This window comes from Octopus sinensis, linkage group LG12 (assembly GCF_006345805.1).
Source record: "Octopus sinensis linkage group LG12, ASM634580v1, whole genome shotgun sequence".
NCBI lineage: Eukaryota > Metazoa > Mollusca > Cephalopoda > Octopoda > Octopodidae > Octopus > Octopus sinensis.
The window spans coordinates 58,575,012-58,586,295 of NC_043008.1; positions in this window are offsets into that span (position 1 = coordinate 58,575,012).

Below are 11,284 nucleotides of genomic sequence, written 5' to 3' on the forward strand. Positions count from 1 at the left end.
ACATTAATATTATGTTGTACCATCTTCAAAAAGGAAGTACAAAATTGGCTGATACACTAAGCCCCAAAAATATTAAACAGGAAAAGTCATCGCTTAGGAATATAGTATTTCTAGTAACGCATTAAAATGGTGCAATTATTGTTTTAATGAGCTTGAGGACTGGATTCCGAATCTTAGAAGTCAGCAAAGTTTTCATAAACCCTTTAGTTATAAGTGAGGTAGGGAAAATATTTAGATTCTTTCCTCAAACTAATATTACTTTATGTTATATTATGTATCTAATAAGTGTGCATGTCTACGTAGTTTCATCAAATACAAAAAATAGCAACCAAATTTTCCTCGGATCTTTTCGGTTTGAACGGCAGATTTTTAAAATAATTTCCACGTAACTAAACACTTTTAAACTTCGTATACTGGTAGAATGTGTTTATAAAACATCTTTTTCTCTTGGCCTTATTGAGAAAATTCTATAGTTTGTAAGATATTTGTTGTTTTTTTCTTCAATTTCTGCAATTTCAACCAATCAATGACGTCTATTGAGTTAAAAAAACATTATGTACCGTATGAATATGTCTCTCGTTTAAGAAACAGATTGGGTTTATTTACATTTGTGAAGAAAAAAAGATACCTTTTCCCCAACCCTAACCCTAACTAACGCTAACCCTAAAACAGATTGAAATGCAGTAGATCGATACTAGGGTCATAATTATGGGTGACAATTTCATATGACACCGCTAGAAAAAACTGCCGTTCAAACCGAAAAGATCCTTTTCCTGTAATCATATCCTTAAAAAAAAACATCTTTAATGTTGCACTTCTTATACTGATTCTGAAATAAATAAAAGGAACTGAAGTCTTCAAGGTTGAAAACCTGTCTTTCGTTGACAGTCTGGATGAGACATTACATATCTTAAAAAACAAACAAACAAAAAACAATAACAAAAACTACTAGTAAAAAAACAGCACTTGACTAAAGAAATGCAAACTCTCATATTCTTCATCTATAAGGGTGACAATATTCTTTTCTTTTCTAATCTAGCTACAAGACCCGAAATCTTTGGGGGAGGGGGCCAGTCAATTAGATCGACCCCACTACGCAACTGGTACTTATTTTATCGACTTCGAAAAGATGAAAGACAAAGTCGGCCTCGGCGGAATTAGAACTCAGAACATAAAGACAGACAAAATACCGGTATGTATTTCGCCCGGCATGCTAACGCTTATTATTTCTTTATTGCCCACAAGGGGCTAAACACAGAGGGGACAAACAAGGACAGACAGATGGATTAAGTCAATTATATCGACCCCAGTGCGTAACTGGTACTTAATTTATCGACCCCGAAAGGATGAAAGGCAAAGTCGACCTCGGCGGAATTTGAACTCAGGACGTAAAGACAGACGAAATACCTCTATGCATTTCGCCCGTCGTGCTAACGTCTCTGCCAGCTCGCCGCCTTACGAGGGTGACAATTTTGTATCATTGAAAATAACCCTTCAACATCAGTTACGTAGTACTGATAATGTTGGAATAATAAGTTCAGATCAACAAAACGGTTCAAACAAGGATCCTATTTAAAGATCGATATGTCAATTAAGAAACATATCTTTCTTTCTAACTCGCTTTTTCTATATCTGTCTGAGAGTCTCTTTGAATTTACTCAACCAATGGTCTATTGATGCAATACAAAGATTCTGGATCCATTTCAATATTGCTCCCATTTATTGTACTTTTTGGCAGAAGAATTATGTATTTACCATACCTACAGGAGCTTTTTTTTTTTTTTTTTTTAAAAGACTCCGCCGGTTACGACGACGAGGGTCCCAGCTGATACGATCAACGGAACAGCTTGCTCGTGAAATTAACGTGCAAATGGCTGAGCATTCCACAGACACGTGTACCCTTAACGTAGTTCTCGGGGATAATCAGCGTGACACAGAGAGTGACAAGGCTGACCCTTTGAAATACAAGTACAACTCATTTTTGCCAGCTGAGTGGACAGGAGCAACGTGAAATAAAGTGTCTTGTTCAAGGACACAACGCGTCGCCGGGAATCGAACTCACAACCTTACGATCATGAGCCGAATGCCCTAACCACTAAGCCACGCGCCCTCACTACTACAGGAGCTACTGGATAAAGTATTGCAGAAGCTGAAAATATGAATTGTATTTTTTGAAGGATAATTACCATTATTTGTGGAGGCGCCATGTCCCAGTGGTTAGGGCAGTGGACTCGCGGTCGGAGGATCGTAGTTTCGATTTCCAGACCAGGCGTTATGCATCTTTATTGAATGAAAACATCTAAAAGCTCCACGAGCCTCCAGCAGGTGGTGGTGGCGAACCCTGTTGTACACTTTCGCCACAACTTTCTCTCACTCTCTCTTCCTGCTTCTTGAGTAACGATGCGATGGACTGGCGTCCCGTCCAGCTGGGGGAGGGGGACACATACGCCATAGAAACCGGGAAACCGGGCCCATGAGTCTGGCTAGGCTTGAAAAGGGCGAAAAAGAAAAAAAAATGTATTTATAATATCCTAAAAACGGCTGCTGTAGGATATAGAAATATGTTATGACAAATATTGGCCAAGTATTGGAACAAAGTATCTCCAAAAGTCATGTTTAATGCTACCACTGGGAACATGCATGACTTGTAAGTATTCATTTCCCGTTCACGCTCATCATGCAGACACCCTACTGATATTCACCTTTAACATAAACTGCATTAATCTAAGTCTTCACATGCACTGTCCCGCCTGCTATGGATAGATTCTAAAAGAGAAATAGCTGAAAGCTATGCAAAGTCGCTGTAACGAGAGCAATACAATTTTTTCTTTTCTATCTTATAAAGAAATCCTCCACAACTTACCTTCTAAGTAAAAAAAAAACCTTATGAAGTCGAAGGTTTTTCGAATGATAATCTGGTCACAACAAAAGTCAACTATTCAACACCAAGGAAATAATTTCCATAACAATGAAAACAGCAATTCGTCATAGAAATGAACGAAGCGACAGTGTGTGTCTAATGGAACTTGTTGCGGTATATCACCATAAGAAAGACGGCTAGATTTTGAACGCATTAAAGAACTAATGAAGGAAAGAATCGTAGATCTAATGTAAATTACTACGAAATAACCAACGTGCAATCTTCTGTTGAATTTAATTCCATTTCACTCACTAATGAAGGGATGTCATATATATAACATAATGTGAAACTTCACTATTTGCACACACTGAAATAAGTGGAAGCGATTATTATGCGGTTGATTAATACGATTAGATGTACAATCTCCGATAGACTAACGGTTACTAAATCCCGTGAGCTCTCGGGAAAAGAAGGCATCAATAATGTAATCTCATCTGAATAGGAAGCAACGCCACCTATAACACTAATTGTTTTGCCGCAGACTTATGTTGGATTGTAACGTTCGAGAATATTGTAATGGCCTAACAACAAAGCGTTGGCGTTCTCCATAGAAAATGTAATCAGATCAATTTCTGTCTATAGAAAAGTACCGTGCAATAAACATAGAAATTGACACCTGCAGATCTACATAACTACAAGCTGATCACTTAGGAAAGGAATTAGAATAACTCTCTGGCGGAATGCTGTATTAACTGAAAATGGCAAATGACTTAGTAGAATCGTTTTAAATGAGAATGACTGAGCAATAAATATATTTGTCGAATAGATTTGATAGAAGCATATAAGAAAGAAGGCACAATTATAGCATTATTATTACTTCTTTTATTATTTAATCAGAAAAGGTAGGACGTTGTGCGTAAAATGTATTGCATGGCCTCCATAAATATTGTAAAAAGCAGAAACGCTGTTATCCTCAAACCAGAGATCTATTCCAAAGGATTGCGAACGTGGTGACTTAGCTAAACGCATCCAAGGGTCAAAGCTAGGAGTCAAACTGAGGGATCTATTAATTCTTCCTTCTCTCAACAAGAGGATAAGAGTGACGGATTTCCACATGAAATCTAGAGGATTTCACTTACAAGGCATCGTTCAACCTGGGTTTATGATAGAATACATTTAATCATAGCGCCAGGAGGTGACACTCAACATAAATATACGTAGTTTTGGAACGAAGCATGCGTCAATGTTTCATAAATTTTGAGTTCGTATCGCATAACAGATATTTGAGTCTAAACATTCGTATACTTCAAAGAAAATAAAGTAGGAGTCTAATTATAAGAAACTGAATCTCTTGCATTGACTGAGAGCTGTTTGTTCCTTTATAACTTTGGTTTAAGGCAAAGTCGCTCTCGGCGGAACTTCAACTCAGAACGTAAAAATGGACGAAATGCCGGAAAACATTTTTTGCTCGGCATGCAAACGAGTCAGCCAGCTCACTGAGTGTTGTAATATTGGTTTCAACTTTTGGTACAATGCCATCAGAGTCGCCAGATTGCTCACCTGGAACTTATTTTATCAACGCCGGAAGGATGAAAGGCGAAATCGACCCCTCGGCAAAATTTGAACTCGGACATAAAGCATTTCTAAGCGTATTCCCCCGCGTGTTAACAATTCTTATTTCTTTATTGCTATTGCCCACAAGGGGCTAAACATAGAGGTGACAAGCAAGGACAGACAACGGAATTGAGTCGATTACGTCGACCCCAGTGCGTAACTGTTATCGACCCCGAAAGGATGAAAGGCAAAATCGACCTCGGCGGAATTTGAACTCAGAACGTAACGGCAGATGAAATACCTATTTCTTTACTAACCACAAGGGGCTGAACACAGAGGGGAAAAACAAAGACAGACAAATGGATTAAATCGATTATATAGACTCCAGTGCGTAACTGGTACTTATTTAATCGACCCCGAACGGATGAAAGGCAGAGCCGACCTCGGCAGAATTTGAACTCAGAACGTAATGGCAGACGAAATACGGCTACGCATTTCGCCCGGCGTGCTAACGGTTCTGCCAGCTCGCCGCCTTTATGGGAACAGTAATATTTAAAAGCATTTAAACGGGATTTTTTGCAAGGAAAATTATTTTTGAGACCTATTGACTCTTCACTCCCTCAGATTTATTACTTATTTACAGATGAGCTAAATATTGTTTATTTTTTGTTTTAGCTCAAAACGTCTTTTTTTTAAAATTCAACTATGAAATGGTATTCCACGTAATTTGTAACATGAATAATGCTAATAGATGTCACAATCATATCTCACTTTGAAAACTTCAATCAACGTACCAAGAATCAAACAGTAAATAATGAACCTGGAAGAAAAAACCGCTTCACAAAATGTTTCATCAAGTGCTAATATAAATATCAAAAACCAACAAAAACAAGAAGGATCATCGATCTAGGCTGCAATGAAAAATCAACCAGCAAAGTAATTGAGTGATCAAATCAAACGCAAACGACCTAAGGTCGATAATATATATACTGAACCTGAACAATAAGGGTCCGTAAAGTCAATGAAGTGTGGGCGCCACGCGGTGATTGTTAAAAATGTCAGTTGTATCAAATCACACCCTGCCTTCCTAAGAAAGGAAGAACACGTTACTGTTGTTCTAAATAAATATAAATAAATGCGCCCTTTTAAAGCCAAGCCAGGTTCATGGACCCAGTTTCCCGATTTCAATGGCGTATTTGTTCCCCAGCTGGACGGGACACTAGTCCGTCGAAGCGTTACTCATTTTTGCCAGCTGAATGGAGCAACGTGAAATGAAGGGTTTTGCTAAAGAACACAACGCGTCGCCCGGTCCAGGAATCGAAACCACAACCTTACAATCATGCTGCTGACACCATAACCACTAAGCCACGTGCCTCCACACTGTTGTTTTAGATGTATATAAAAGAAAATCTATAAAATCCTAGAAATAAAACAGAACACGATTGATAACACTGTATAATACGATCTTTATCCTTGGGTAGTAGCTCTTATTTCCTATTTGCTCACCCCTAAAAAGTATGAAAATGGCTAATATTTCCTTCAAACTCCCTCTCAAGATATAGCTATGATGCTCCCCTGCTACTCATGCTCACGTTTAGAGATGCACATATTGCCAACCACTAAGGGACATGCTCAAGTGATTAAGATCAAGCAACTGACAAGGAAATGTGTGGTATTAATCAGAATATTGGGTCTTTTCGGTTTGAACGGCAGTTTTTTCTAGCGGTGTCATATGAAATCGTCACCCATAATTATAACCCTGGTATCGATCTATTGCATTTCAATCTATTTTAGGGTTAGGGTTAGTTAGGGTTAGGGGTGGGGGAATGGTATTTTTTCTTCAGAAATGTAAATAAACCCAATCTGTTTCTTAAACGAGGGACATTTTCATACGGCACAGAATGTTTTCACCTCAATAGACGGTCATTGATTGGTTGAAATTGCAGAAATTGAAGAAAAAAGACAACAAATATCTTATAAACTATAGAATTTTCTCAATAAAGCCAAGAGAAGAAGATGTTTTATAAACACATTCTACCAGTATACGAAGTTTAAAAGTGTTTAGTTACGTGGAAATTATTTTAAAAAACTGCCGTTCAAACCGAAAAGATCCAGAATATTTGCTATAATGATATGTGTGCTTCAGCAACTCACTTCTGAATCTGTCTGAAATGTGATGGAAAATTGGTAATTTTCAAAACATCGATGTCCAGACCACAAAGGCAAAGTTTGAAGGAGTCAGTCATCATTTCCTTTGATTTTTAGATAGAAGCAAATAACAAAAATCTCTTACTGATCAATGGTACACAAAAAAAAAAGATTATCACAAAAAAAAAAGATTGTCACAAAAAAAAAAAAAAGATTGTAAAATGTGTATGGTATCAGAACCTACTTGAGGCAAAATGAAAAGGAAATCTCCTATTCAGGTCTGAGTGAATGATAAATATTTCACACGGCAACTCCGTTGTTGCGCGTTCGATTTCAGTACGCAGCACAATGAAAAAATGTATTTTATGATTAAGTTGACCAACGCATGCGGGTACAATTTGCTAGGAAAAAATGGCGGGAAACTGTCGTCGGAAGTCTGTTTCTTTTATTAAATTTGCTGGATGTAAGCAGAAATACAAAATGCATTACACACACACACACACAGACAACTTAATTTAAAAAATAATAAATGCGCCCTTTTGCCGGTTTCCATGGCGTATGTGTACCCAAGCTGGGCGGGACGCCAGTCCATTGCAGCGTTACTCATATTTGCCAGCTGAGTGAACTGGAGTAACATGAAATGAAGCGTTTTACTCAAGAACACAACGGTCCAGGAAGCGAAACCACAATCTTACGATCATGATGCTGACACCCTAACCACTAAGCCACGCGTCTCCACCACAACTTAATTAGTAATGTTAATTATTGGGGATTATTACATGGACGAGAGTTTAATGCAAAAGTAAAGAAATATCAACATGAACGATAGGAATGCATTGTGCTTTGCATTTCAATTTTTGAAGCAACAAAAGATAATAAATTTTTTCGCTAAAATAATTATATTGTACCACAAAATTTATTACGCTAAAGTTTAAATTTTAGTTCTTTATTAATATTTCTCATGAAACTTTTCTATTGAAAGTAGACAGGTGAATGCATATTTAAAAGAGTTACTTACTGATTAAGGATATACATTCTCACACTTGTGGACGAACACACATGTTAGCTGAAAAGGCGGCGAGCCGGCAGAAACGTTGGCACGCCGGGCGGAATGCGTAGCCGTATTTTGTCTGCCGTTACGTTCTGAGTTCAAATTCCGCCGAGGTCGATTTTGCCTTTTATCATTTCGGGGTCGATAAATAAAGTACCAGTTACGCACTGGGGTCGATGTATTCAAATTAATCCGTTTGTTTCTCCTTGTTTGTTCCCTCTATGTTTAGCTCCTTGTGGCCAATAAAGAAATAAGAATACATATGTTATATGAAAGATTCAATCGATTTCAGCGTGGAAACACTCCTAATTTTAGTTACATACTATAAGGTCGATTTAACATAACGATCTTCAACGAGATCGCTCGACCTTGTAAATTTAAGAGCTAAAGTTTGACAGCATCCTGTCAAATTTAGACTTTCTGAGACGTTCTAGAGATTGCAAGCTTCATAATAAATTCCCCGATCGTTAAGCTGGTTGTTACGTCGTAGGTCCTGTAGATCAGGGGTAAGCTCAAAATGTAGTGGAAGTTAATCTGTTGGAAAGTATATACGTGGTATATATTTAATCCGTGGAGGTGCAATGACCCAGTGGTTAGGGCAGCGGACTCGCGGTCGGAGGATCGCGGTTTCGATTCCCAGACCGGGCGTTGTGTGTGTTCATTGAGCGAAAACACCTTAAAGCTCCACGAGTATCCGGCAGGTAGTGGTGGCGACCCCTGTTGTACTCTTTCGCCCCAACTTTGTCTCACACTTTCTTCCTGTTTATTAAGTAACGCTGCGATGGCGTCCCGTCCAGCTGGGGGAACACATAGGCCACAGAAACCGGGAAACTGGGCCCATGAGCCTGGCTAGGCATGAAAAGGGCGCATAAATAAATAATAAAATATATTTAATAAAATATTAGTAATTATATAAATCGTATTTTATCTCACAAGTTTGTTTTGTTACTGCCTACAAGGGGCTACACATAGAGGGGACAATCAAGGACAGACAAACGGATTAAGTCGATTACATCGACCCCAGTGCGTAACTGGTACTTATTTCATCGACCCCGAAAGGATGAAAGGCAAAGCCGACCTCGGCGGAATTTGAACTCAGAACGTAGCGGTAGACGAAATACCTATTTCTTTACTACCCACAAGGGGCCAAACACAGAGGGGACAAACAAGGACAGACAAACGGATTAACTCAATTACATCGACTCCATTGCATAACTGGTACTTAATTTATCGACCCCGAAAGGATGAAAGGCAAAGTCGACCTCGGCGGAATTTGAACACTCAGAACGTAGCGGCAGACGAAATACGGCTACGCATTCCGGCCGGCGTGCTAACGTCTCTGCCAGCTCGCCGTCTTATTCGTATTTTATCTTACAAGTTGAGCTCACAATGGTTGTTTGCCGGATATAAAACACGGAAACAAAAAAATTCAAGGATTTTATTGCCTTAAAACACTTCTCTAGTAATAGCCGACATATTTTGGTTGGCTGATCCTGCCAGTTACGCTTTATACATTATAGAGCGAGGGGGAAGAAAGAAAAAGATAGAGAGAGAGAGAGGAGGGAAGAAAGAGTTAAATGAGATACAGAAACAGTGTTGGGTGGGGGCAGATACAACGCTTCGGGGCAGTAAAAGAAGAAAAGCACGCTGCTCAGAGGGAGAGAAGGAACCATAGAGAGAGAGAGAGAGAGAGAGAGGAAGAAAGGAGGAGGAGAGTGAGGAGGAAAGGGTAAAGGGGGAAGATAGTGAGGAAATGAGAAAGTAGTTATGAGAAAACGTACACAAATGAAAAATAGGTTTTAATTTAAGTATATTTTAAGATAATAAATATATTTATTTCGCAAATTAGGGTTTATTTCATCCTTTTGTTTAAGCACTAACAAATCTAATAAAAGTTAGATTATGATGTGTGTAAATATATTTTCTGATATTAAGCGCGGCGGCAAAACTATATTTCGAAATGTGTCCGTCGTATGATGTGTGGCACTCTAGAATTTTTTGCCTAATTATCAAACATTTCGCATATTTACTAAGTCGTAAATTAATTATGCTGTGTCGTTCTAGAAATTATTCTCCACCATATTGAAACAGCTACATTCTTTAATACCATTCATTTGTTTATTTGACACACACACACACACACACACACACACATACACACACACACATATCGCCCGTTGACGAGGGACAACAATCCCGAAACTAGTTAAACCCTCCTTCCCTGAGCGTCAAATAATACTTTAATTGTTCCACGTCCTCGCAATGCTGTTTTTTTTTCTGTGTTTCCTTGTTTGGATTAACTATATATATATATATATATATATATATATATATATATATATATACAGTGGCGAAAATAAATTTAAGACCGATGATAAAAGTTCTATTTGTAACAAAAGATTTTGTTACTAACACCATACAAATTATTATTATCGGTCTTAAATTTATTTTTGCCAGTGTATATCGACCAGATTACCAGATTCTGATATACATTGCTGGACGCAATGTGCATCGCATTGTTTCATCTTACTAAAGATCCCATCCCTCTGGCTATCAACAGTCTGGCAATCAAAGATTCTTCCTGATCGGAAGGCTATTCCGACGCAGGGTTACCCATCTACAACTGAGTGAACTAGACCAACGTGAAATGAAGTGTTTTGCTCAAGAACACAACGCGCCACCTAGTCCAGGAATCGAACTCATAATCTAGGTTGTTTCACTCCAAACACAAAGTTACTATTTTTAGTCATGAAGGGTTTAGTCGAACAAATCGATTCCGGAATTGTTTTTTTAAGCCTGGTACTTTTTCCCTCATATTCGTTTGACAAACCGCTAATTGAAGCACGTCAACAATCGAACGCCGGTTATCAACAGACTTCACAACTGGCGTTGAATTGTTTAAATACCTGTAACATAGCGGTTCGGTAAAATAGACCGATATGATAAGTATAACACTTTCAAAAGATAACTACCGTGGCAGTTTTGTTCCATTAAACCCTTCAAAGCTGTACCTCAATATGACCGCAGTCCAATGACTGAAACAAGTAAAAGATAAAAAATGTCAATGAAAAAATGTTTATGACTTGCTTCACAATGCAAAGTGGACCTGTTTTCGAGGATATATTATATAATCTTAACGAAGAAAACCTAACAAAATGAATGAATATTGTGGAAGAAATGACCTGTTCACCACTATACCTGAAAGGTCAAAATCCAGACTTTATTACAATTCACCGCTTTTAACATAGAAAACTCTTCGACTACAAAATCATTGAGAGTTGAATTGACGTCGTTGTAATGGTTATTCGATAAAAAGTAGACTATTATAGATTCCCTTCTTTCAGAAAATTTGCATTGATATGATTTACAGCACAGGAATTCGCTTTTATTCACCGAAGTGAGATGATTACCAAGGAGGATTGTATTTTTCTATCGGCATGAACAAAAGAGCATTACATTATTTAACAGGAAAATTTTTAGAAAAAAATATTAGAAAAAATCTTTGAAGTAAATAATGAAATTCTAACTTGGAATAACTGACAAGCATAGTTAAGCACTTAACGACCCGAGCATAAATGTGCATTTAAAAACGGAAAGCAGCTCAAATCTACAAGAACATTCATATGAATTCAGTAAAAAAATAGTAATTTGGAAAAATGTTAGAAAAAGTA